Below are 25320 nucleotides of genomic sequence, written 5' to 3' on the forward strand. Positions count from 1 at the left end.
GAAGGCTAAAAGAGAAAAGAAGGACTTACAAACAGGCTGGAACGGAGATATCATCAAAGGAATTGCAATTGGAGGAGAAAAAAAAGAAAAGTGGGAAATTTGGGCAATTTAGTGACTAGAAGAAAATGGACCGGGATGATATCAGAGCAGTGCAAAAAACCAAAAGATGCCAAAATGAAGCCCACAGATGTTGCAAAAGCCGGGGAAAAAGTCAAGGAAGAAGAGAAATCTTGGAGAGGAAGATATGAGGGACATGGTATGAACACTTGAAAAAATCTAAAATCAAAAAAAAAAAATCTTCCCCATATGCCAGTAAGTGCAGGCACATGTGCAAAGCTTGCCCAAATTGATCCCCGCTGAAGGCTAAAAGAGAAAAGAAGGACTTACAAACAGGCTGGAACGGAGATATCATCAAAGGAATTGCAATTGGAGGAGAAAAAAAAGAAAAGTGGGAAATTTGGGCAATTTAGTGACTAGAAGAAAATGGACCGGGATGATATCAGAGCAGTGCAAAAAACCAAAAGATGCCAAAATGAAGCCCACAGATGTTGCAAAAGCTGGGGAAAAAGTCAAGGAAGAAGAGAAATCTTGGAGAGGAAGATATGAGGGACATGGTATGAACACTTGAAAAAATCTAAAATCAAAAAAAAAAAATCTTCCCCATATGCCAGTAAGTGCAGGCACATGTGCAAAGCTTGCCCAAATTGATCCCCGCTGAAGGCTAAAAGAGAAAAGAAGGACTTACAAACAGGTTGGAATGGAGATATCATCAAAGGAATTGCAATTGGAGGAGAAAAAAAAGAAAAGTGGGAAATTTGGGCAATTTAGTGACTAGAAGAAAATGGACCGGGATTATATCAGAGCAGTGCAAAAAACCAAAAGATGCCAAAACTAAGCTCACAGACCTTGCAAAAGCTGGGGAAAAAGTCAAGAAGGAAGAGACAACTTGGAGGGGAAGATTTAAAAGACATGGCATGGATGCTTCAAAAGACGAAAAAAAAAAAAGAAAAGAATCTTTCCCAAAGTCCAAGCCATCAAAAGGCATGGCATGGCATCAAGTGCAGGGACATGCACCAAAGATTCCTCTCTTGGTCCCCATTGAAATCGCAAGATTCCGTTTCCCTTCCCGAAAGGAAATTTCATTTCCTTTCGGGAAGGAAACGGAATCTTGCGACCCTGGAAAGAAAGGCTTCCAAAGCCTCGAGAAAGGAGATAGGATCCAATGAAATGCGAGTGAAAAAAGAGGCAAAAAAGCCAGAAAATGGGGACTTGTCGTGTCTTCCAGAAATGGTCTGTGAGGAAAAGAGCTGCATTGCAAAGCACCAAAAGATGCCAAAACTAAGCTCAGAGATGTTGCAAAAGCTGGGGAAAAAGTCCAGGAGGAAGACACAACTTGGGAAAATATGGGGGACATGGTATGAACACTTGAAAATATCTAAAATCAAAAAAAAAAAAAATCTTCCCCATATGCCAGTAAGTGCAGGCACATGAGCAAAGCTTGCCCAAATTGATCCCTGCTGAAGGCTAAAAGAGAAAAGAAGGACTTACAAACAGGCTGGAACGGAGATATCATCAAAGGAATTGCAATTGGAGGAGAAAAAAAAGAAAAGTGGGAAATTTGGGCAATTTAGTGACTAGAAGAAAATGGACCGGGATGATATCAGAGCAGTGCAAAAAACCAAAAGATGCCAAAATTAAGCCCACAGATGTTGCAAAAGCCGGGGAAAAAGTCAAGGAAGAAGAGAAATCTTGGAGAGGAAGATATGAGGGACATGGTATGAACACTTGAAAAAATCTAAAATCAAAAAAAAAAAATCTTCCCCATATGCCAGTAAGTGCAGGCACATGTGCAAAGCTTGCCCAAATTGATCCCCGCTGAAGGCTAAAAGAGAAAAGAAGGACTTACAAACAGGCTGGAACGGAGATATCATCAAAGGAATTGCAATTGGAGGAGAAAAAAAAGAAAAGTGGGAAATTTGGGCAATTTAGTGACTAGAAGAAAATGGACCGGGATGATATCAGAGCAGTGCAAAAAACCAAAAGATGCCAAAATTAAGCCCACAGATGTTGCAAAAGCCGGGGGAAAAGTCAAGGAAGAAGAGAAATCTTGGAGAGGAAGATATGAGGGACATGGTATGAACACTTGAAAAAATCTAAAATCAAAAAAAAAAAATCTTCCCCATATGCCAGTAAGTGCAGGCACATGTGCAAAGCTTGCCCAAATTGATCCCCGCTGAAGGCTAAAAGAGAAAAGAAGGACTTACAAACAGGCTGGAACGGAGATATCATCAAAGGAATTGCAATTGGAGGAGAAAAAAAAGAAAAGTGGGAAATTTGGGCAATTTAGTGACTAGAAGAAAATGGACCGGGATTATATCAGAGCAGTGCAAAAAACCAAAAGATGCCAAAATTAGGCTCACAGACATTGCAAAAGCTGGGGAAAAAGTCAAGAAGGAAGAGACAACTTGGAGGGGAAGATTTAAAAGACATGGCATGGATGCTTCAAAAGACGAAAAAAAAAAAGAAAACAATCTTTCCCAAAGTCCAAGCCATCAAAAGGCATGGCATGTCATCAAGTGCAGGGACATGCACCAAAGATTCCTCTCTTGGTCCCCATTGAAATCGCAAGATTCCGTTTCCCTTCCCGAAAGGAAATTTCATTTCCTTTCGGGAAGGAAACGGAATCTTGCGACCCTGGAAAGAAAGGCTTCCAAAGCCTCGGGAAAGGAGATAGGATCCAATGAAATGCGAGTGAAAAAAGAGGCAAAAAAGCCAGAAAATGGGGACTTGTCGTGTCTTCCAGAAATGGTCTGTGAGGAAAAGAGCTGCATTGCAAAGCACCAAAAGATGCCAAAACTAAGCTCAGAGATGTTGCAAAAGCTGGGGAAAAAGTCCAGGAGGAAGACACAACTTGGGAAAATATGGGGGACATGGTATGAACACTTGAAAATATCTAAAATCAAAAAAAAAAAAAATCTTCCCCATATGCCAGTAAGTGCAGGCACATGTGCAAAGCTTGCCCAAATTGATCCCTGCTGAAGGCTAAAAGAGAAAAGAAGGACTTACAAACAGGCTGGAACGGAGATATCATCAAAGGAATTGCAATTGGAGGAGAAAAAAAAGAAAAGTGGGAAATTTGGGCAATTTAGTGACTAGAAGAAAATGGACCGGGATGATATCAGAGCAGTGGAAAAAACCAAAAGATGCCAAAATGAAGCCCACAGATGTTGCAAGAGCCGGGGGAAAAGTCAAGGAAGAAGAGAAATCTTGGAGAGGAAGATATGAGGGACATGGTATGAACACTTGAAAAAATCTAAAATCAAAAAAAAAAAATCTTCCCCATATGCCAGTAAGTGCAGGCACATGTGCAAAGCTTGCCCAAATTGATCCCCGCTGAAGGCTAAAAGAGAAAAGAAGGACTTACAAACAGGCTGGAACGGAGATATCATCAAAGGAATTGCAATTGGAGGAGAAAAAAAAGAAAAGTGGGAAATTTGGGCAATTTAGTGACTAGAAGAAAATGGACCGGGATTATATCAGAGCAGTGCAAAAAACCAAAAGATGCCAAAACTAAGCTCACAGAGCTTGCAAAAGCTGGGGAAAAAGTCAAGAAGGAAGAGACAACTTGGAGGGGAAGATTTAAAAGACATGGCATGGATGCTTCAAAAGACGAAAAAAAAAAAGAAAACAATCTTTCCCAAAGTCCAAGCCATCAAAAGGCATGGCATGTCATCAAGTGCAGGGACATGCACCAAAGATTCCTCTCTTGGTCCCCATTGAAATCGCAAGATTCCGTTTCCCTTCCCGAAAGGAAATTTCATTTCCTTTCGGGAAGGAAACGGAATCTTGCGACCCTGGAAAGAAAGGCTTCCAAAGCCTCGGGAAAGGAGATAGGATCCAATGAAATGCGAGTGAAAAAAGAGGCAAAAAAGCCAGAAAATGGGGACTTGTCGTGTCTTCCAGAAATGGTCTGTGAGGAAAAGAGCTGCATTGCAAAGCACCAAAAGATGCCAAAACTAAGCTCAGAGATGTTGCAAAAGCTGGGGAAAAAGTCCAGGAGGAAGACACAACTTGGGAAAATATGGGGGACATGGTATGAACACTTGAAAATATCTAAAATCAAAAAAAAAAAAAATCTTCCCCATATGCCAGTAAGTGCAGGCACATGAGCAAAGCTTGCCCAAATTGATCCCTGCTGAAGGCTAAAAGAGAAAAGAAGGACTTACAAACAGGCTGGAACGGAGATATCATCAAAGGAATTGCAATTGGAGGAGAAAAAAAAGAAAAGTGGGAAATTTGGGCAATTTAGTGACTAGAAGAAAATGGACCGGGATGATATCAGAGCAGTGGAAAAAACCAAAAGATGCCAAAATGAAGCCCACAGATGTTGCAAGAGCCGGGGGAAAAGTCAAGGAAGAAGAGAAATCTTGGAGAGGAAGATATGAGGGACATGGTATGAACACTTGAAAAAATCTAAAATCAAAAAAAAAAAATCTTCCCCATATGCCAGTAAGTGCAGGCACATGTGCAAAGCTTGCCCAAATTGATCCCCGCTGAAGGCTAAAAGAGAAAAGAAGGACTTACAAACAGGCTGGAACGGAGATATCATCAAAGGAATTGCAATTGGAGGAGAAAAAAAAGAAAAGTGGGAAATTTGGGCAATTTAGTGACTAGAAGAAAATGGACCGGGATTATATCAGAGCAGTGCAAAAAACCAAAAGATGCCAAAACTAAGCTCACAGACCTTGCAAAAGCTGGGGAAAAAGTCAAGAAGGAAGAGACAACTTGGAGGGGAAGATTTAAAAGACATGGCATGGATGCTTCAAAAGACGAAAAAAAAAAAAAGAAAAAAATCTTTCCCAAAGTCCAAGCCATCAAAAGGCATGGCATGTCATCAAGTGCAGGGACATGCACCAAAGATTCCTCTCTTGGTCCCCATTGAAATCGCAAGATTCCGTTTCCCTTCCCGAAAGGAAATTTCATTTCCTTTCGGGAAGGAAACGGAATCTTGCGACCCTGGAAAGAAAGGCTTCCAAAGCCTCGAGAAAGGAGATAGGATCCAATGAAATGCGAGTGAAAAAAGAGGCAAAAAAGCCAGAAAATGGGGACTTGTCGTGTCTTCCAGAAATGGTCTGTGAGGAAAAGAGCTGCATTGCAAAGCACCAAAAGATGCCAAAACTAAGCTCAGAGATGTTGCAAAAGCTGGGGAAAAAGTCCAGGAGGAAGACACAACTTGGGAAAATATGGGGGACATGGTATGAACACTTGAAAATATCTAAAATCAAAAAAAAAAAAAATCTTCCCCATATGCCAGTAAGTGCAGGCACATGAGCAAAGCTTGCCCAAATTGATCCCTGCTGAAGGCTAAAAGAGAAAAGAAGGACTTACAAACAGGCTGGAACGGAGATATCATCAAAGGAATTGCAATTGGAGGAGAAAAAAAAGAAAAGTGGGAAATTTGGGCAATTTAGTGACTAGAAGAAAATGGACCGGGATGATATCAGAGCAGTGGAAAAAAGCAAAAGATGCCAAAATGAAGCCCACAGATGTTGCAAAAGCCGGGGAAAAAGTCAAGGAAGAAGAGAAATCTTGGAGAGGAAGATATGAGGGACATGGTATGAACACTTGAAAAAATCTAAAATCAAAAAAAAAAAATCTTCCCCATATGCCAGTAAGTGCAGGCACATGTGCAAAGCTTGCCCAAATTGATCCCCGCTGAAGGCTAAAAGAGAAAAGAAGGACTTACAAACAGGCTGGAACGGAGATATCATCAAAGGAATTGCAATTGGAGGAGAAAAAAAAGAAAAGTGGGAAATTTGGGCAATTTAGTGACTAGAAGAAAATGGACCGGGATGATATCAGAGCAGTGGAAAAAACCAAAAGATGCCAAAATGAAGCCCACAGATGTTGCAAAAGCTGGGGAAAAAGTCAAGGAAGAAGAGAAATCTTGGAGAGGAAGATATGAGGGACATGGTATGAACACTTGAAAAAATCTAAAATCAAAAAAAAAAAATCTTCCCCATATGCCAGTAAGTGCAGGCACATGTGCAAAGCTTGCCCAAATTGATCCCCGCTGAAGGCTAAAAGAGAAAAGAAGGACTTACAAACAGGCTGGAATGGAGATATCATCAAAGGAATTGCAATTGGAGGAGAAAAAAAAGAAAAGTGGGAAATTTGGGCAATTTAGTGACTAGAAGAAAATGGACCGGGATTATATCAGAGCAGTGCAAAAAACCAAAAGATGCCAAAATTAGGCTCACAGACATTGCAAAAGCTGGGGAAAAAGTCAAGAAGGAAGAGACAACTTGGAGGGGAAGATTTAAAAGACATGGCATGGATGCTTCAAAAGACGAAAAAAAAAAAGAAAACAATCTTTCCCAAAGTCCAAGCCATCAAAAGGCATGGCATGTCATCAAGTGCAGGGACATGCACCAAAGATTCCTCTCTTGGTCCCCATTGAAATCGCAAGATTCCGTTTCCCTTCCCGAAAGGAAATTTCATTTCCTTTCGGGAAGGAAACGGAATCTTGCGACCCTGGAAAGAAAGGCTTCCAAAGCCTCGGGAAAGGAGATAGGATCCAATGAAATGCGAGTGAAAAAAGAGGCAAAAAAGCCAGAAAATGGGGACTTGTCGTGTCTTCCAGAAATGGTCTGTGAGGAAAAGAGCTGCATTGCAAAGCACCAAAAGATGCCAAAACTAAGCTCAGAGATGTTGCAAAAGCTGGGGAAAAAGTCCAGGAGGAAGACACAAGTTGGGAAAATATGGGGGACATGGTATGAACACTTGAAAATATCTAAAATAAAAAAAAAAAAAAATCTTCCCCATATGCCAGTAAGTGCAGGCACATGAGCAAAGCTTGCCCAAATTGATCCCTGCTGAAGGCTAAAAGAGAAAAGAAGGACTTACAAACAGGCTGGAATGGAGATATCATCAAAGGAATTGCAATTGGAGGAGAAAAAAAAGAAAAGTGGGAAATTTGGGCAATTTAGTGACTAGAAGAAAATGGACCGGGATGATATCAGAGCAGTGCAAAAAACCAAAAGATGCCAAAATGAAGCCCACAGATGTTGCAAAAGCTGGGGAAAAAGTCAAGGAAGAAGAGAAATCTTGGAGAGGAAGATATGAGGGACATGGTATGAACACTTGAAAAAATCTAAAATCAAAAAAAAAAAATCTTCCCCATATGCCAGTAAGTGCAGGCACATGTGCAAAGCTTGCCCAAATTGATCCCCGCTGAAGGCTAAAAGAGAAAAGAAGGACTTACAAACAGGCTGGAACGGAGATATCATCAAAGGAATTGCAATTGGAGGAGAAAAAAAAGAAAAGTGGGAAATTTGGGCAATTTAGTGACTAGAAGAAAATGGACCGGGATGATATCAGAGCAGTGGAAAAAACCAAAAGATGCCAAAATGAAGCCCACAGATGTTGCAAAAGCTGGGGAAAAAGTCAAGGAAGAAGAGAAATCTTGGAGAGGAAGATATGAGGGACATGGTATGAACACTTGAAAAAATCTAAAATCAAAAAAAAAAAATCTTCCCCATATGCCAGTAAGTGCAGGCACATGTGCAAAGCTTGCCCAAATTGATCCCCGCTGAAGGCTAAAAGAGAAAAGAAGGACTTACAAACAGGCTGGAACGGAGATATCATCAAAGGAATTGCAATTGGAGGAGAAAAAAAAGAAAAGTGGGAAATTTGGGCAATTTAGTGACTAGAAGAAAATGGACCGGGATTATATCAGAGCAGTGCAAAAAACCAAAAGATGCCAAAACTAAGCTCACAGAGCTTGCAAAAGCTGGGGAAAAAGTCAAGAAGGAAGAGACAACTTGGAGGGGAAGATTTAAAAGCCATGGCATGGATGCTTCAAAAGACGAAAAAAAAAAAGAAAACAATCTTTCCCAAAGTCCAAGCCATCAAAAGGCATGGCATGTCATCAAGTGCAGGGACATGCACCAAAGATTCCGCTCTTGGTCCCCATTGAAATCGCAAGATTCCGTTTCCCTTCCCGAAAGGAAATTTCATTTCCTTTCGGGAAGGAAACGGAATCTTGCGACCCTGGAAAGAAAGGCTTCCAAAGCCTCGGGAAAGAAGATAGGATCCAATGAAATGCGAGTGAAAAAAGAGGCAAAAAAGCCAGAAAATGGGGACTTGTCGTGTCTTCCAGAAATGGTCTGTGAGGAAAAGAGCTGCATTGCAAAGCACCAAAAGATGCCAAAACTAAGCTCAGAGATGTTGCAAAAGCTGGGGAAAAAGTCCAGGAGGAAGACACAAGTTGGGAAAATATGGGGGACATGGTATGAACACTTGAAAATATCTAAAATCAAAAAAAAAAAAAATCTTCCCCATATGCCAGTAAGTGCAGGCACATGAGCAAAGCTTGCCCAAATTGATCCCTGCTGAAGGCTAAAAGAGAAAAGAAGGACTTACAAACAGGCTGGAATGGAGATATCATCAAAGGAATTGCAATTGGAGGAGAAAAAAAAGAAAAGTGGGAAATTTGGGCAATTTAGTGACTAGAAGAAAATGGACCGGGATGATATCAGAGCAGTGCAAAAAACCAAAAGATGCCAAAATGAAGCCCACAGATGTTGCAAAAGCTGGGGAAAAAGTCAAGGAAGAAGAGAAATCTTGGAGAGGAAGATATGAGGGACATGGTATGAACACTTGAAAAAATCTAAAATCAAAAAAAAAAAATCTTCCCCATATGCCAGTAAGTGCAGGCACATGTGCAAAGCTTGCCCAAATTGATCCCCGCTGAAGGCTAAAAGAGAAAAGAAGGACTTACAAACAGGCTGGAACGGAGATATCATCAAAGGAATTGCAATTGGAGGAGAAAAAAAAGAAAAGTGGGAAATTTGGGCAATTTAGTGACTAGAAGAAAATGGACCGGGATGATATCAGAGCAGTGGAAAAAACCAAAAGATGCCAAAATGAAGCCCACAGATGTTGCAAAAGCTGGGGAAAAAGTCAAGGAAGAAGAGAAATCTTGGAGAGGAAGATATGAGGGACATGGTATGAACACTTGAAAAAATCTAAAATCAAAAAAAAAAAATCTTCCCCATATGCCAGTAAGTGCAGGCACATGTGCAAAGCTTGCCCAAATTGATCCCCGCTGAAGGCTAAAAGAGAAAAGAAGGACTTACAAACAGGCTGGAATGGAGATATCATCAAAGGAATTGCAATTGGAGGAGAAAAAAAAGAAAAGTGGGAAATTTGGGCAATTTAGTGACTAGAAGAAAATGGACCGGGATTATATCAGAGCAGTGCAAAATACCAAAAGATGCCAAAACTAAGCTCACAGAGCTTGCAAAAGCTGGGGAAAAAGTCAAGAAGGAAGAGACAACTTGGAGGGGAAGATTTAAAAGCCATGGCATGGATGCTTCAAAAGACGAAAAAAAAAAAGAAAACAATCTTTCCCAAAGTCCAAGCCATCAAAAGGCATGGCATGTCATCAAGTGCAGGGACATGCACCAAAGATTCCGCTCTTGGTCCCCATTGAAATCGCAAGATTCCGTTTCCCTTCCCGAAAGGAAATTTCATTTCCTTTCGGGAAGGAAACGGAATCTTGCGACCCTGGAAAGAAAGGCTTCCAAAGCCTTGGGAAAGAAGATAGGATCCAATGAAATGCGAGTGAAAAAAGAGGCAAAAAAGCCAGAAAATGGGGACTTGTCGTGTCTTCCAGAAATGGTCTGTGAGGAAAAGAGCTGCATTGCAAAGCACCAAAAGATGCCAAAACTAAGCTCAGAGATGTTGCAAAAGCTGGGGAAAAAGTCCAGGAGGAAGACACAACTTGGGAAAATATGGGGGACATGGTATGAACACTTGAAAATATCTAAAATCAAAAAAAAAAAAAATCTTCCCCATATGCCAGTAAGTGCAGGCACATGAGCAAAGCTTGCCCAAATTGATCCCTGCTGAAGGCTAAAAGAGAAAAGAAGGACTTACAAACAGGCTGGAATGGAGATATCATCAAAGGAATTGCAATTGGAGGAGAAAAAAAAGAAAAGTGGGAAATTTGGGCAATTTAGTGACTAGAAGAAAATGGACCGGGATGATATCAGAGCAGTGCAAAAAACCAAAAGATGCCAAAATGAAGCCCACAGATGTTGCAAAAGCTGGGGAAAAAGTCAAGGAAGAAGAGAAATCTTGGAGAGGAAGATATGAGGGACATGGTATGAACACTTGAAAAAATCTAAAATCAAAAAAAAAAAATCTTCCCCATATGCCAGTAAGTGCAGGCACATGTGCAAAGCTTGCCCAAATTGATCCCCGCTGAAGGCTAAAAGAGAAAAGAAGGACTTACAAACAGGCTGGAACGGAGATATCATCAAAGGAATTGCAATTGGAGGAGAAAAAAAAGAAAAGTGGGAAATTTGGGCAATTTAGTGACTAGAAGAAAATGGACCGGGATTATATCAGAGCAGTGCAAAAAACCAAAAGATGCCAAAACTAAGCTCACAGACCTTGCAAAAGCTGGGGAAAAAGTCAAGAAGGAAGAGACAACTTGGAGGGGAAGATTTAAAAGACATGGCATGGATGCTTCAAAAGACGAAAAAAAAAAAAGAAAAAAATCTTTCCCAAAGTCCAAGCCATCAAAAGGCATGGCATGTCATCAAGTGCAGGGACATGCACCAAAGATTCCTCTCTTGGTCCCCATTGAAATCGCAAGATTCCGTTTCCCTTCCCGAAAGGAAATTTCATTTCCTTTCGGGAAGGAAACGGAATCTTGCGACCCTGGAAAGAAAGGCTTCCAAAGCCTCGAGAAAGGAGATAGGATCCAATGAAATGCGAGTGAAAAAAGAGGCAAAAAAGCCAGAAAATGGGGACTTGTCGTGTCTTCCAGAAATGGTCTGTGAGGAAAAGAGCTGCATTGCAAAGCACCAAAAGATGCCAAAACTAAGCTCAGAGATGTTGCAAAAGCTGGGGAAAAAGTCCAGGAGGAAGACACAACTTGGGAAAATATGGGGGACATGGTATGAACACTTGAAAATATCTAAAATCAAAAAAAAAAAAAATCTTCCCCATATGCCAGTAAGTGCAGGCACATGAGCAAAGCTTGCCCAAATTGATCCCTGCTGAAGGCTAAAAGAGAAAAGAAGGACTTACAAACAGGCTGGAACGGAGATATCATCAAAGGAATTGCAATTGGAGGAGAAAAAAAAGAAAAGTGGGAAATTTGGGCAATTTAGTGACTAGAAGAAAATGGACCGGGATGATATCAGAGCAGTGCAAAAAACCAAAAGATGCCAAAATTAAGCCCACAGATGTTGCAAAAGCCGGGGAAAAAGTCAAGGAAGAAGAGAAATCTTGGAGAGGAAGATATGAGGGACATGGTATGAACACTTGAAAAAATCTAAAATCAAAAAAAAAAAATCTTCCCCATATGCCAGTAAGTGCAGGCACATGTGCAAAGCTTGCCCAAATTGATCCCCGCTGAAGGCTAAAAGAGAAAAGAAGGACTTACAAACAGGCTGGAACGGAGATATCATCAAAGGAATTGCAATTGGAGGAGAAAAAAAAGAAAAGTGGGAAATTTGGGCAATTTAGTGACTAGAAGAAAATGGACCGGGATGATATCAGAGCAGTGGAAAAAACCAAAAGATGCCAAAATTAAGCCCACAGATGTTGCAAAAGCCGGGGGAAAAGTCAAGGAAGAAGAGAAATCTTGGAGAGGAAGATATGAGGGACATGGTATGAACACTTGAAAAAATCTAAAATCAAAAAAAAAAAATCTTCCCCATATGCCAGTAAGTGCAGGCACATGTGCAAAGCTTGCCCAAATTGATCCCCGCTGAAGGCTAAAAGAGAAAAGAAGGACTTACAAACAGGCTGGAACGGAGATATCATCAAAGGAATTGCAATTGGAGGAGAAAAAAAAGAAAAGTGGGAAATTTGGGCAATTTAGTGACTAGAAGAAAATGGACCGGGATTATATCAGAGCAGTGCAAAATACCAAAAGATGCCAAAACTAAGCTCACAGAGCTTGCAAAAGCTGGGGAAAAAGTCAAGAAGGAAGACACAACTTGGAGGGGAAGATTTAAAAGCCATGGCATGGATGCTTCAAAAGACGAAAAAAAAAAAGAAAACAATCTTTCCCAAAGTCCAAGCCATCAAAAGGCATGGCATGTCATCAAGTGCAGGGACATGCACCAAAGATTCCGCTCTTGGTCCCCATTGAAATCGCAAGATTCCGTTTCCCTTCCCGAAAGGAAATTTCATTTCCTTTCGGGAAGGAAACGGAATCTTGCGACCCTGGAAAGAAAGGCTTCCAAAGCCTCGGGAAAGAAGATAGGATCCAATGAAATGCGAGTGAAAAAAGAGGCAAAAAAGCCAGAAAATGGGGACTTGTCGTGTCTTCCAGAAATGGTCTGTGAGGAAAAGAGCTGCATTGCAAAGCACCAAAAGATGCCAAAACTAAGCTCAGAGATGTTGCAAAAGCTGGGGAAAAAGTCCAGGAGGAAGACACAAGTTGGGAAAATATGGGGGACATGGTATGAACACTTGAAAATATCTAAAATCAAAAAAAAAAAAAATCTTCCCCATATGCCAGTAAGTGCAGGCACATGAGCAAAGCTTGCCCAAATTGATCCCTGCTGAAGGCTAAAAGAGAAAAGAAGGACTTACAAACAGGCTGGAATGGAGATATCATCAAAGGAATTGCAATTGGAGGAGAAAAAAAAGAAAAGTGGGAAATTTGGGCAATTTAGTGACTAGAAGAAAATGGACCGGGATGATATCAGAGCAGTGGAAAAAAGCAAAAGATGCCAAAATGAAGCCCACAGATGTTGCAAAAGCTGGGGAAAAAGTCAAGGAAGAAGAGAAATCTTGGAGAGGAAGATATGAGGGACATGGGATGAACACTTGAAAAAATCTAAAATCAAAAAAAAAAAATCTTCCCCATATGCCAGTAAGTGCAGGCACATGTGCAAAGCTTGCCCAAATTGATCCCCGCTGAAGGCTAAAAGAGAAAAGAAGGACTTACAAACAGGCTGGAACGGAGATATCATCAAAGGAATTGCAATTGGAGGAGAAAAAAAAGAAAAGTGGGAAATTTGGGCAATTTAGTGACTAGAAGAAAATGGACCGGGATGATATCAGAGCAGTGGAAAAAACCAAAAGATGCCAAAATGAAGCCCACAGATGTTGCAAAAGCTGGGGAAAAAGTCAAGGAAGAAGAGAAATCTTGGAGAGGAAGATATGAGGGACATGGTATGAACACTTGAAAAAATCTAAAATCAAAAAAAAAAAATCTTCCCCATATGCCAGTAAGTGCAGGCACATGTGCAAAGCTTGCCCAAATTGATCCCCGCTGAAGGCTAAAAGAGAAAAGAAGGACTTACAAACAGGCTGGAATGGAGATATCATCAAAGGAATTGCAATTGGAGGAGAAAAAAAAGAAAAGTGGGAAATTTGGGCAATTTAGTGACTAGAAGAAAATGGACCGGGATTATATCAGAGCAGTGCAAAATACCAAAAGATGCCAAAACTAAGCTCACAGAGCTTGCAAAAGCTGGGGAAAAAGTCAAGAAGGAAGAGACAACTTGGAGGGGAAGATTTAAAAGCCATGGCATGGATGCTTCAAAAGACGAAAAAAAAAAAGAAAACAATCTTTCCCAAAGTCCAAGCCATCAAAAGGCATGGCATGTCATCAAGTGCAGGGACATGCACCAAAGATTCCTCTCTTGGTCCCCATTGAAATCGCAAGATTCCGTTTCCCTTCCCGAAAGGAAATTTCATTTCCTTTCGGGAAGGAAACGGAATCTTGCGACCCTGGAAAGAAAGGCTTCCAAAGCCTTGGGAAAGAAGATAGGATCCAATGAAATGCGAGTGAAAAAAGAGGCAAAAAAGCCAGAAAATGGGGACTTGTCGTGTCTTCCAGAAATGGTCTGTGAGGAAAAGAGCTGCATTGCAAAGCACCAAAAGATGCCAAAACTAAGCTCAGAGATGTTGCAAAAGCTGGGGAAAAAGTCCAGGAGGAAGACACAAGTTGGGAAAATATGGGGGACATGGTATGAACACTTGAAAATATCTAAAATCAAAAAAAAAAAAAATCTTCCCCATATGCCAGTAAGTGCAGGCACATGAGCAAAGCTTGCCCAAATTGATCCCTGCTGAAGGCTAAAAGAGAAAAGAAGGACTTACAAACAGGCTGGAATGGAGATATCATCAAAGGAATTGCAATTGGAGGAGAAAAAAAAGAAAAGTGGGAAATTTGGGCAATTTAGTGACTAGAAGAAAATGGACCGGGATGATATCAGAGCAGTGCAAAAAACCAAAAGATGCCAAAATGAAGCCCACAGATGTTGCAAAAGCTGGGGAAAAAGTCAAGGAAGAAGAGAAATCTTGGAGAGGAAGATATGAGGGACATGGTATGAACACTTGAAAAAATCTAAAATCAAAAAAAAAAAATCTTCCCCATATGCCAGTAAGTGCAGGCACATGTGCAAAGCTTGCCCAAATTGATCCCCGCTGAAGGCTAAAAGAGAAAAGAAGGACTTACAAACAGGCTGGAACGGAGATATCATCAAAGGAATTGCAATTGGAGGAGAAAAAAAAGAAAAGTGGGAAATTTGGGCAATTTAGTGACTAGAAGAAAATGGACCGGGATGATATCAGAGCAGTGGAAAAAACCAAAAGATGCCAAAATGAAGCCCACAGATGTTGCAAAAGCTGGGGAAAAAGTCAAGGAAGAAGAGAAATCTTGGAGAGGAAGATATGAGGGACATGGTATGAACACTTGAAAAAATCTAAAATCAAAAAAAAAAAATCTTCCCCATATGCCAGTAAGTGCAGGCACATGTGCAAAGCTTGCCCAAATTGATCCCCGCTGAAGGCTAAAAGAGAAAAGAAGGACTTACAAACAGGCTGGAATGGAGATATCATCAAAGGAATTGCAATTGGAGGAGAAAAAAAAGAAAAGTGGGAAATTTGGGCAATTTAGTGACTAGAAGAAAATGGACCGGGATTATATCAGAGCAGTGCAAAATACCAAAAGATGCCAAAACTAAGCTCACAGAGCTTGCAAAAGCTGGGGAAAAAGTCAAGAAGGAAGAGACAACTTGGAGGGGAAGATTTAAAAGCCATGGCATGGATGCTTCAAAAGACGAAAAAAAAAAAGAAAACAATCTTTCCCAAAGTCCAAGCCATCAAAAGGCATGGCATGTCATCAAGTGCAGGGACATGCACCAAAGATTCCGCTCTTGGTCCCCATTGAAATCGCAAGATTCCGTTTCCCTTCCCGAAAGGAAATTTCATTTCCTTTCGGGAAGGAAACGGAATCTTGCGACCCTGGAAAGAAAGGCTTCCAAAGCCTTGGGAAAGAAGATAGGATCCAATGAAATGCGAGTGAAAAAAGAGGCAAAAAAGCCAGAAAATGGGGACTTGTCGTGTCTTCCAGAAATGGTCTGTGAGGAAAAGAGCTGCATTGCAAAGCACCAAAAGATGCCAAAACTAAGCTCAGAGATGTTGCAAAAGCTGGGGAAAAAGTCCAGGAGGAAGACACAAGTTGGGAAAATATGGGGGACATGGTATGAACACTTGAAAATATCTAAAATCAAAAAAAAAAAAAATCTTCCCCATATGCCAGTAAGTGCAGGCACATGAGCAAAGCTTGCCCAAATTGATCCCTGCTGAAGGCTAAAAGAGAAAAGAAGGACTTACAAACAGGCTGGAATGGAGATATCATCAAAGGAATTGCAATTGGAGGAGAAAAAAAAGAAAAGTGGGAAATTTGGGCAATTTAGTGACTAGAAGAAAATGGACCGGGATGATATCAGAGCAGTGCAAAAAACCAAAAGATGCCAAAATGAAGCCCACAGATGTTGCAAAAGCTGGGGAAAAAGTCAAGGAAGAAGAGAAATCTTGGAGAGGAAGATATGAGGGACATGGTATGAACACTTGAAAAAATCTAAAATCAAAAAAAAAAAATCTTCCCCATATGCCAGTAAGTGCAGGCACATGTGCAAAGCTTGCCCAAATTGATCCCCGCTGAAGGCTAAAAGAGAAAAGAAGGACTTACAAACAGGCTGGAACGGAGATATCATCAAAGGAATTGCAATTGGAGGAGAAAAAAAAGAAAAGTGGGAAATTTGGGCAATTTAGTGACTAGAAGAAAATGGACCGGGATGATATCAGAGCAGTGGAAAAAACCAAAAGATGCCAAAATGAAGCCCACAGATGTTGCAAAAGCTGGGGAAAAAGTCAAGGAAGAAGAGAAATCTTGGAGAGGAAGATATGAGGGACATGGTATGAACACTTGAAAAAATCTAAAATCAAAAAAAAAAAATCTTCCCCATATGCCAGTAAGTGCAGGCACATGTGCAAAGCTTGCCCAAATTGATCCCCGCTGAAGGCTAAAAGAGAAAAGAAGGACTTACAAACAGGCTGGAATGGAGATATCATCAAAGGAATTGCAATTGGAGGAGAAAAAAAAGAAAAGTGGGAAATTTGGGCAATTTAGTGACTAGAAGAAAATGGACCGGGATTATATCAGAGCAGTGCAAAAAACCAAAAGATGCCAAAATTAAGCCCACAGATGTTGCAAAAGCCGGGGAAAAAGTCAAGGAAGAAGAGAAATCTTGGAGAGGAAGATATGAGGGACATGGTATGAACACTTGAAAAAATCTAAAATCAAAAAAAAAATAAAATCTTCCCCATATGCCAGTAAGTGCAGGCACATGAGCAAAGCTTGCCCAAATTGATCCCTGCTGAAGGCTAAAAGAGAAAAGAAGGACTTACAAACAGGCTGGAACGGAGATATCATCAAAGGAATTGCAATTGGAGGAGAAAAAAAAGAAAAGTGGGAAATTTGGGCAATTTAGTGACTAGAAGAAAATGGACCGGGATTATATCAGAGCAGTGCAAAAAACCAAAAGATGCCAAAACTAAGCTCACAGAGCTTGCAAAAGCTGGGGAAAAAGTCAAGAAGGAAGAGACAACTTGGAGGGGAAGATTTAAAAGCCATGGCATGGATGCTTCAAAAGACGAAAAAAAAAAAGAAAAAAATCTTTCCCAAAGTCCAAGCCATCAAAAGGCATGGCATGTCATCGAGTGCAGGGACATGCACCAAAGATTCATCTCTTGGTCCCCATTGAAATCGCAAGATTCCGTTTCCCTTCCCGAAAGGAAATTTCATTTCCTTTCGGGAAGGAAACGGAATCTTGCGACCCTGGAAAGAAAGGCTTCCAAAGCCTCGGGAAAGGAGATAGGATCAAATGAAATGCGAGTGAAAAAAGAGGCAAAAAAGCCAGAAAATGGGGACTTGTCGTGTCTTCCAGAAATGGTCTGTGAGGAAAAGAGCTGCATTGCAAAGCACCAAAAGATGCCAAAACTAAGCTCAGAGATGTTGCAAAAGCTGGGGAAAAAGTCCAGGAGGAAGACACAACTTGGGAAAATATCGGGGACATGGTATGAACACTTGAAAATATCTAAAATCAAAAAAAAAAAAAATCTTCCCCATATGCCAGTAAGTGCAGGCACATGAGCAAAGCTTGCCCAAATTGATCCCCGCTGAAGGCTAAAAGAGAAAAGAAGGACTTACAAACAGGCTGGAACGGAGATATCATCAAAGGAATTGCAATTGGAGGAGAAAAAAAAGAAAAGTGGGAAATTTGGGCAATTTAGTGACTAGAAGAAAATGGACCGGGATGATATCAGAGCAGTGCAAAAAACCAAAAGATGCCAAAATTAAGCCCACAGATGTTGCAAAAGCCGGGGGAAAAGTCAAGGAAGAAGAGAAATCTTGGAGAGGAAGATATGAGGGACATGGTATGAACACTTGAAAAAATCTAAAATCAAAAAAAAAAAATCTTCCCCATATGCCAGTAAGTGCAGGCACATGTGCAAAGCTTGCCCAAATTGATCCCCGCTGAAGGCTAAAAGAGAAAAGAAGGACTTACAAACAGGCTGGAACGGAGATATCATCAAAGGAATTGCAATTGGAGGAGAAAAAAAAGAAAAGTGGGAAATTTGGGCAATTTAGTGACTAGAAGAAAATGGACCGGGATGATATCAGAGCAGTGCAAAAAACCAAAAGATGCCAAAACTAAGCTCACAGAGCTTGCAAAAGCTGGGGAAAAAGTCAAGAAGGAAGACACAACTTGAAGGGGAAGATTTAAAAGACATGGCATGGATGCTGCAAAAGAAAAAAAAAAAAAGAAAAAAATCTTTCCCAAAGTCCAAGCCATCAAAAGGCAAGGCATGTCATCAAGTGCAGGGACATGCACCAAAGATTCCTCTCTTGGTCCCCATTGAAATCGCAAGATTCCTGTTTCCTTCCCTAAAATAATTGTCTCAATGTCATTTTATTGAGGCACTGAACTGAAATAGCTGCTCAGGTTGAGAAGAAAGCTAGAATTTATCTGTTTTATTTTCCAGTTCTGTCAGTTGATTTACATTTACCTGAGCCAGCATGCTAGCACTTGTTAATTCCCTCTATATGAGATTAAGTCACCAAGCTCCCTGTAATGAAACCCTCTCTGCATAATTTGAGAACTTTGTGATGGTTCAAACATCACAATAACCACATTTTTTTTAACTCCTTTCAATGCTAAATGAGGTTTATAGATTCATTTTTAAAGTATAAGAGATCAAGAAACAAACAAAATTCCACATGGTGTGTCAAAGCATATATTTGTTGATTTCTTACCATGAGTGAGGATTGGTCTATGCTTTGAATCCCAGCTTCACTGATTTTTCACAGGCAAGTTTTGAAGGACAGCATTTCAGACATGTTAGATTCTAAGAACCTTATCAGACACCTGACTGTATTTAAAGCCAACTGCCAAATTCTGAAAGAGGACGGACATACACAGATGCTTATGAATATCCTCCAAACTGTGTATTGAAGTGTCTTCATTTATGTACATATTGGTTATTATCTCCTCTGAATCACTCTTGAAAGAAGGATTCATATGTTTTTATAATTTTATCCACAACATTCCTATGACCTGTATTTCATCATTATACAATTTTAAAAAGGCATAGGTACTGCAACACTAGAATTAGAAAATTCCATAGATCTGTTTTATATCAGAATAGATCCCAATTGTAGGATTCCAGATCAGAGTATTTTTGATTCCATGGTGAACATATTCTGATACCATCCATTATTCGAAAATGTTTTAAATTTCCAAGACGCACATTGAGCTAACTTTGCTATTCCAAGATTTCATTTCTATGCAATAGAATAATAAACACATTTCAACTTTTAAATCTAAAAACAGAGATGAAGAAACCCAGCCATATTTATTCATTCAAAACAGAACTTTAATCTTCCTTCAAAAATATTCATAATGGTATCAATAAGGCCACTAATATAGGAATCTCTCGCAAAATTATATAACATGGAAGTCCTCCAATCTGGGAAAAAGACAAATATTTGTTGCTGTGAGATTTTGAACATGAAAAGGCACTGTGGATAGTTACTATTGTAACACAAATCTGTACTCTAAATTTAAAATATATTTGTAATTGATACCCAGTATTAAACCCATGCAGAATCATGAACATGTAAATGACTGGAAAACAAGTTCAAAAATCAGTCTTTGCTTTGCATTTGTGACTGTCAAGATCAGTATGAATGGCTTGGCCAGTTTTAGAATTTCTTCCCAGCTGTGCAACACTCTTAGACTTCTAAATTAGGCCATGTTTGGCAAATCAATAACCATTTACATTTGGAATACAGTAGTCCTCATCAAAAGAGGCCAGGTTGTGGGAAAGTAATTACCCTTAATGTGGAAGAGAACAAGAAACCAAATCAGCAAAAGAAAGACACATTAATGAATCCTTTTTCCAAAACTTCAAGCGGGAGGGGAAAATAACTTGGCTCAAGTTAACATCATAATAACCATTTGCATCATGAGACAGACAGGAACTTAGTTCTTCTAACTTGAACCAAGCACAGGGTTTGACATTATTCTTGAAGAATAAACATAAACATTTCAGGGCTCTAGTCCCTGGAAACAGTGAAAGCATTTGGCTTCATTGCTGTCTCTAGAGTCTGGAAAGATCCCTTTTGAATCACTGTCAAATGAGAACAGTAAATGTTTACTGATTTCCAGCTATGGTAAAATATTTTGCTTCCAGGTTTTTTCTATCCAAAATGTTGAATTATCTAACACTTACAATCAGTCCTTCAAAACACATATTTTTTTTGAGTAACATTTCAAGACTATAAAGTGTGGGAGCAACACCTAGAAAAGTCACCAAAATAAAACTTGACCATTACAGAGAGTTCTTTTTTCTGTAATAAATGTACACAGTTTTTCACATTTCTGTATCAAAAAAATATAGCAATGGGAGCACTTTCAAACAGGGAGTATTTTGTTGACCACCTACAGAAAGGAAGTTTTGAATTGGTAGCAGAAGTGATTTTAATCACTGAAGTTTTATTCTAGATATAAAGACAGCAGTATATTTGCATCTTGAAACTTCAGACAAGCTTACATGGACAAAACTGCCACAGTCCCACAGATGAATGGTACTTTTAGAGATTTTTTTATCCCCTTTTCTTAATTTGAAAATTAATGAAAAATAAAAATGCCTTTTAGGGAGAGGAGTTCCATTTTCTTTTCTTCCTATCTTCTGCAGACATCAGAAGGCAGGCAAAAACCTGTAGAATTTGTTATACAACAAAAGTATAAGTAACTAGTGTACACAATGAAAAGAAAAATGGGTTGACCTAATCTAATTATTCCCATAAAATGTCTTTCACCTATATTTTGAGTATTTCAAATCATGTTTAAAGGAAAGAACATTTTATATAAAACAATTACATAAAAATTTAATGGACTTTGATGTTCTGTTCTGCATGGTAAACTTCCATATGTCATTTTAGTAATGTCTGGTAGCAATCAAAATCCTCTAATAAGGTATTTAAATGCCATGGCTGGGACATTTTTGGTTATCCATATTTAATGATTGTAATATTGAACTACTATGACTTTTATTTATTCATTATTTAAAATAAAACTCCTTAACCTTATGACACTTTGAATCAAGCGGTAGATCCAAAAATACAAGTCCGGTGATTTCATTAAACATTGAGGGCAATTATAAAGATTAAAAAATTATAAAATGGGAGAAGTTTTCACGTCTTATAAGTCAACATATATTGTCTTTTCCAGCTGTAATTGTTTAATGTGGAAAAAAATAGCTTTCAGTTAACACAGACTTACACAAGATGGCAAAATTATTTCCATTTCTCATCTCTATAATGTACGCATAGGAGTGAGAATGGTTATGAATAGCTTATCTTTTCTTTTTAATTTTTTTTAATATAGAAAGTAACTACTGATTAAATTTTCAGTTCATGAAGGACCAGGTGGTTCTTTGAATAAAATAAAAAACCACAGAGCATCCAAACAGAACATCCCATCCCAGTGCTCTGACCTGTGCAAACAAAATACAAAAGTCAGTTTGAGTGACAAAAAAAAAAGTTAAATCAAATTTTTCAAATGAGGAAAAATGTAAGATGTGTAAAGCTCTTAAATAAAGCCTTGCAAAGTTTGCACTTTCAAACAGAATTCTCTCAACAATTGTTTCTCTGGTAAACTGAAATATAATTCTCTAAAGCTAAATTTCTCTCTTACAATAGCTTCCTGTTCTGCTGATCCACATACAGATATTGTGTTGCTATGACTTTTCTAATATTTACATTGATATCTTTAGATCAGTAGTGACATCTAAAACTACTATACTGGCCTAAGACTACAAAATATAATGTAATTTGCTTTGTTATACAGTTAAGCTATACCTGCTTAATTTATTGTTATTTCTGAGCTATTGAAGTTGTACCAGATCACAGTCTGACTTGTCAGGCATTTCCATGTAGCGTAGCTACAGACATAGCTTTTCCTGTTCATTTTTCCTATCTGCTTTTCCTGCTAATTATTGTAGTGAGCAGAAACTGACCCCGGTGAAGACTCAGTATGCTAAAATCACTATTTAAAACCTTGCTCCCACATAGTTTCTGAGGTGAATGACTTATTTTTACCTCCAATGCAGTGTAGTGAAAAAGCAAGATTTTTTTCACCCCTAAATATACAAGTTTAGTTTCCCCAGAAATATCTGCATATTTTTGTCTTTTGTTTTTTAACACTGCTGTATAAGTGGAGTACAAAACTGCTAATGGTCAAGTGAATTCTCCCAGCTGAAGACTTAAGTCTCCAAGGATGTCAATCAGGAATCTTTCATGAGCTCTGTATTCTTGTGCACGCAAAATTTTCTGCTGACAAAAATCCTATGTTGACAAGCTTTAGCAACTGCATTGCTGCAGCTTCGTAACTTTCCTGTGTTATACTAATTTTAAAGTTAAATAATTTCTATTTCAGAATGGAATTAAATCTCTATACCCTGTTGTTCCCTATAGCAGGTATGATATTTTTCAAGTACTATTGTCTATCACAAAAAAATCATAAGATATATTATTTATAGCTTAAAACAATGCTGCTGCCAAATGGTGCATTCTAACACTAGGAGAAGTTTTTGACCATCAAACATGTACAGTTAATATCTGTTTGTCCTCGTTAAAAACTGCTGCTCTTAAAAGCTTTTGCTAGTATTAATATAATGTGGTTGAAAATTACTTTAACACCTTTCACTGATTTAGTGTTTCAGATAAGTGAATTTCTACAAACAATAGTTGAATGGAAAAATTCTGAAATCTCTTATTCTAAGATCTGTTATTTGAAGGACTGTAATAGTCACCTATTTTGTACTACATTCTGTACAAACACTAGCATATGCTACAAAAAGAATCCTGTTTTGGGGCCATTCTGGGACCATATTTTGGTCTCAGTTGAAACATGCATTTAAAGATACATTTTAAATAACAGATTATCTTTAATACAACGATTAATTGTACATTTAATAAAACTTGTCTATTAAGTGACCAAGCAGTAGAAACATTTCTTTCCTAATTTCTTAACACTACCTTACCATTTTTGCTGACATTTTTTATTTGCACATTACTGAAATTTCTAATTCAGCAGCTTTTCTGGAAACATAAACCAGCAAATTTGTGCATAGAAAATAAAATCATTGAAAGGTAAATGGGATGGAGCAAGAAAAATAAAGCTGTTTTCAGATTTTTGAGGTTCTGTTTCCATGAGTACCTCAGATTGCTTCACCAAAAGCTGTTGTATTAACTAGTTTCATGCTGCTCATAATACTCAGTAAAACACAGTAATAGCAGTTAGAAGAGTTGCAGTTCAGTCATGAATCAGCACATATATATAAGTATGCAGCTGCCCTAGTCATAATAAATTAATCTACCAAAACAATTGATAACGACACAGAATTATGATCTTAATTCAAGTTTAAGTGTCATTGAAATATGAAAGATACCAGGTAAATGGACATTCAGATTAGGTCTCTCCCACTCTATTTGAATCCGTTGTGTTTCTGACAGTTTCTGCTATGTTCATCAGCACGCTTTGTGATGGAAATGGGTAGGATATTTAAACCCCATCACGGTGGCATAAATACAGCAATGACGTTAATTTAGTTGAATCTAACATATCTAGGAGGGGAGTACTAAAACCAGTGATGCAACCTTTTCTGGTGGGTAAAGCAATTCAGATCATCCTTTACTTTGACACAACATGTTCAAGGGATACGTATCCAAACATATTTTCCAGTTTTTCATTTTTCTGCAAAGATAATAATAAATATCATGACCAAATAAGAGAATTTATTAAATCTGCAAAGAAAAATGAAACAAGAAATGGAATATGCTATCCATAACTGTAGTTTAATGTAACTGATTTTAGGAATTCATTTGATATACATTTCTCTTCCATCAGCTCGGAAAATGTGGGGGCTTTTGGATAACATTTATTGTTTTGGTAGAAGTTGCTTTGATTGTGCTCTTGTTTCTTTCAGAAACATCAGATGGGAGAATTTCCTTCTATTAAACTTCATGATCTGGTTCAGTACCATAAAATTCTTAAAAACATGAGCAGGCACCTGATAACAGTGTATTTTACTATTTACACTACTATTTCTTCTTTGTTCTAAGTAATTTTAAACTATATTTACTAGTTCATTGTTAACTACAGAATAAATGTTATCAACTTTATTTAATAGATAGGCATACTGAGGCAGCAGAGCATTGACTTTTAGTAAAAGAGGACAACGAGCTAGTGTACAGGTTTTAGTGGGAATGGACTTCTTTTTTTTATAGCAGATGGTATGGCACTGCATTTTGGAATTGCTGAAACAGTGTTGATAAGTCAGAGATGTTTTAGCTGAGCAATGCTTACACAGCTGCAATGCCTTCTCATCCCATCACAGTGCTGAGGAGGCTGGGGGTGCACAAGAATTTGGGAGGGGACACAGCTAGGACAGCTGACCCAAGGGATATTACAGATCCTGTAGTCTCATGCTCATCATGTAATGCTGGGGAACAAGAAGGAAAGGTGGGCAAGGGAAGTTCAGAGTGAAGAAATTTGTCTTCCCAAGTAACCAACAGACACAATGAAGCCCTGCTTTCCTGGAGGTGTTTGGACACTTGCCTGCCCATGGGAAGTGGTGAAAGAGCTCTGGAGTTTCTTTGCTTGCTCACGCAGCAGGAGTGGCTCTGTGGGCTTAGCTGCCTACTGGAATTAAACCACCACTCCACATCTCTCAACTTCAGATGATTGAATCAACTGGAGAATACATTTACTGTCTTCTAAGTGCCCTCATTAGTTTCTACTTTCAATATATTTTATAAAGCAATTTTGAAAAAAAAAATGATTAAGTTTCAGACCAGGGAAAAACTAAAATGTCCAACTTTGACAGTGTAGGTTGTCATCAAAATATTATTGGGTAGATTGCTCTAGTTATTCCAAGGTCTTGAAGAGGTGTTCTTTTCCAAATGTGTTTTTTTATCATTGACAATCATAGACCAACACTTAATGATATGAAACATCAGGGTAAATTTAAGCTAAATGGTAGAATCACATGTAGAACATGGATTTTTAGTGTTTTGATAGTCTGCATTCAACAGAAACACTGTAGTGCTGGAGGCAGCAGCTGTACAGAAAGTGAGATTACATGAGGGGAGAAATCCTACATTATGCAGATGATCTGTAGTGACTGTCTTTTATCAAGGAGTTGTTGATATTGGTCCCCTAAGCACTCGTCAGTCCAGCTACATGTGTCAGCTGGGTGACATTTGCTCTTCATTGGCCTCTTCAGTACCTTTGGGCCTGGCTTGGGGAATGAAAGAATGGAAAATACTCTTGTTTTTTGAGAACTGACTTCCTTAGAGCTTACAGATGTCCATGGGCCACCACTTGTACTTAGTAATAAAACTTTGGTACTGTATTGTATGAGTCA

This window comes from Agelaius phoeniceus, chromosome 1 (genome assembly GCF_051311805.1).
Source record: "Agelaius phoeniceus isolate bAgePho1 chromosome 1, bAgePho1.hap1, whole genome shotgun sequence".
In the NCBI taxonomy this organism is placed as follows: domain Eukaryota; kingdom Metazoa; phylum Chordata; class Aves; order Passeriformes; family Icteridae; genus Agelaius; species Agelaius phoeniceus.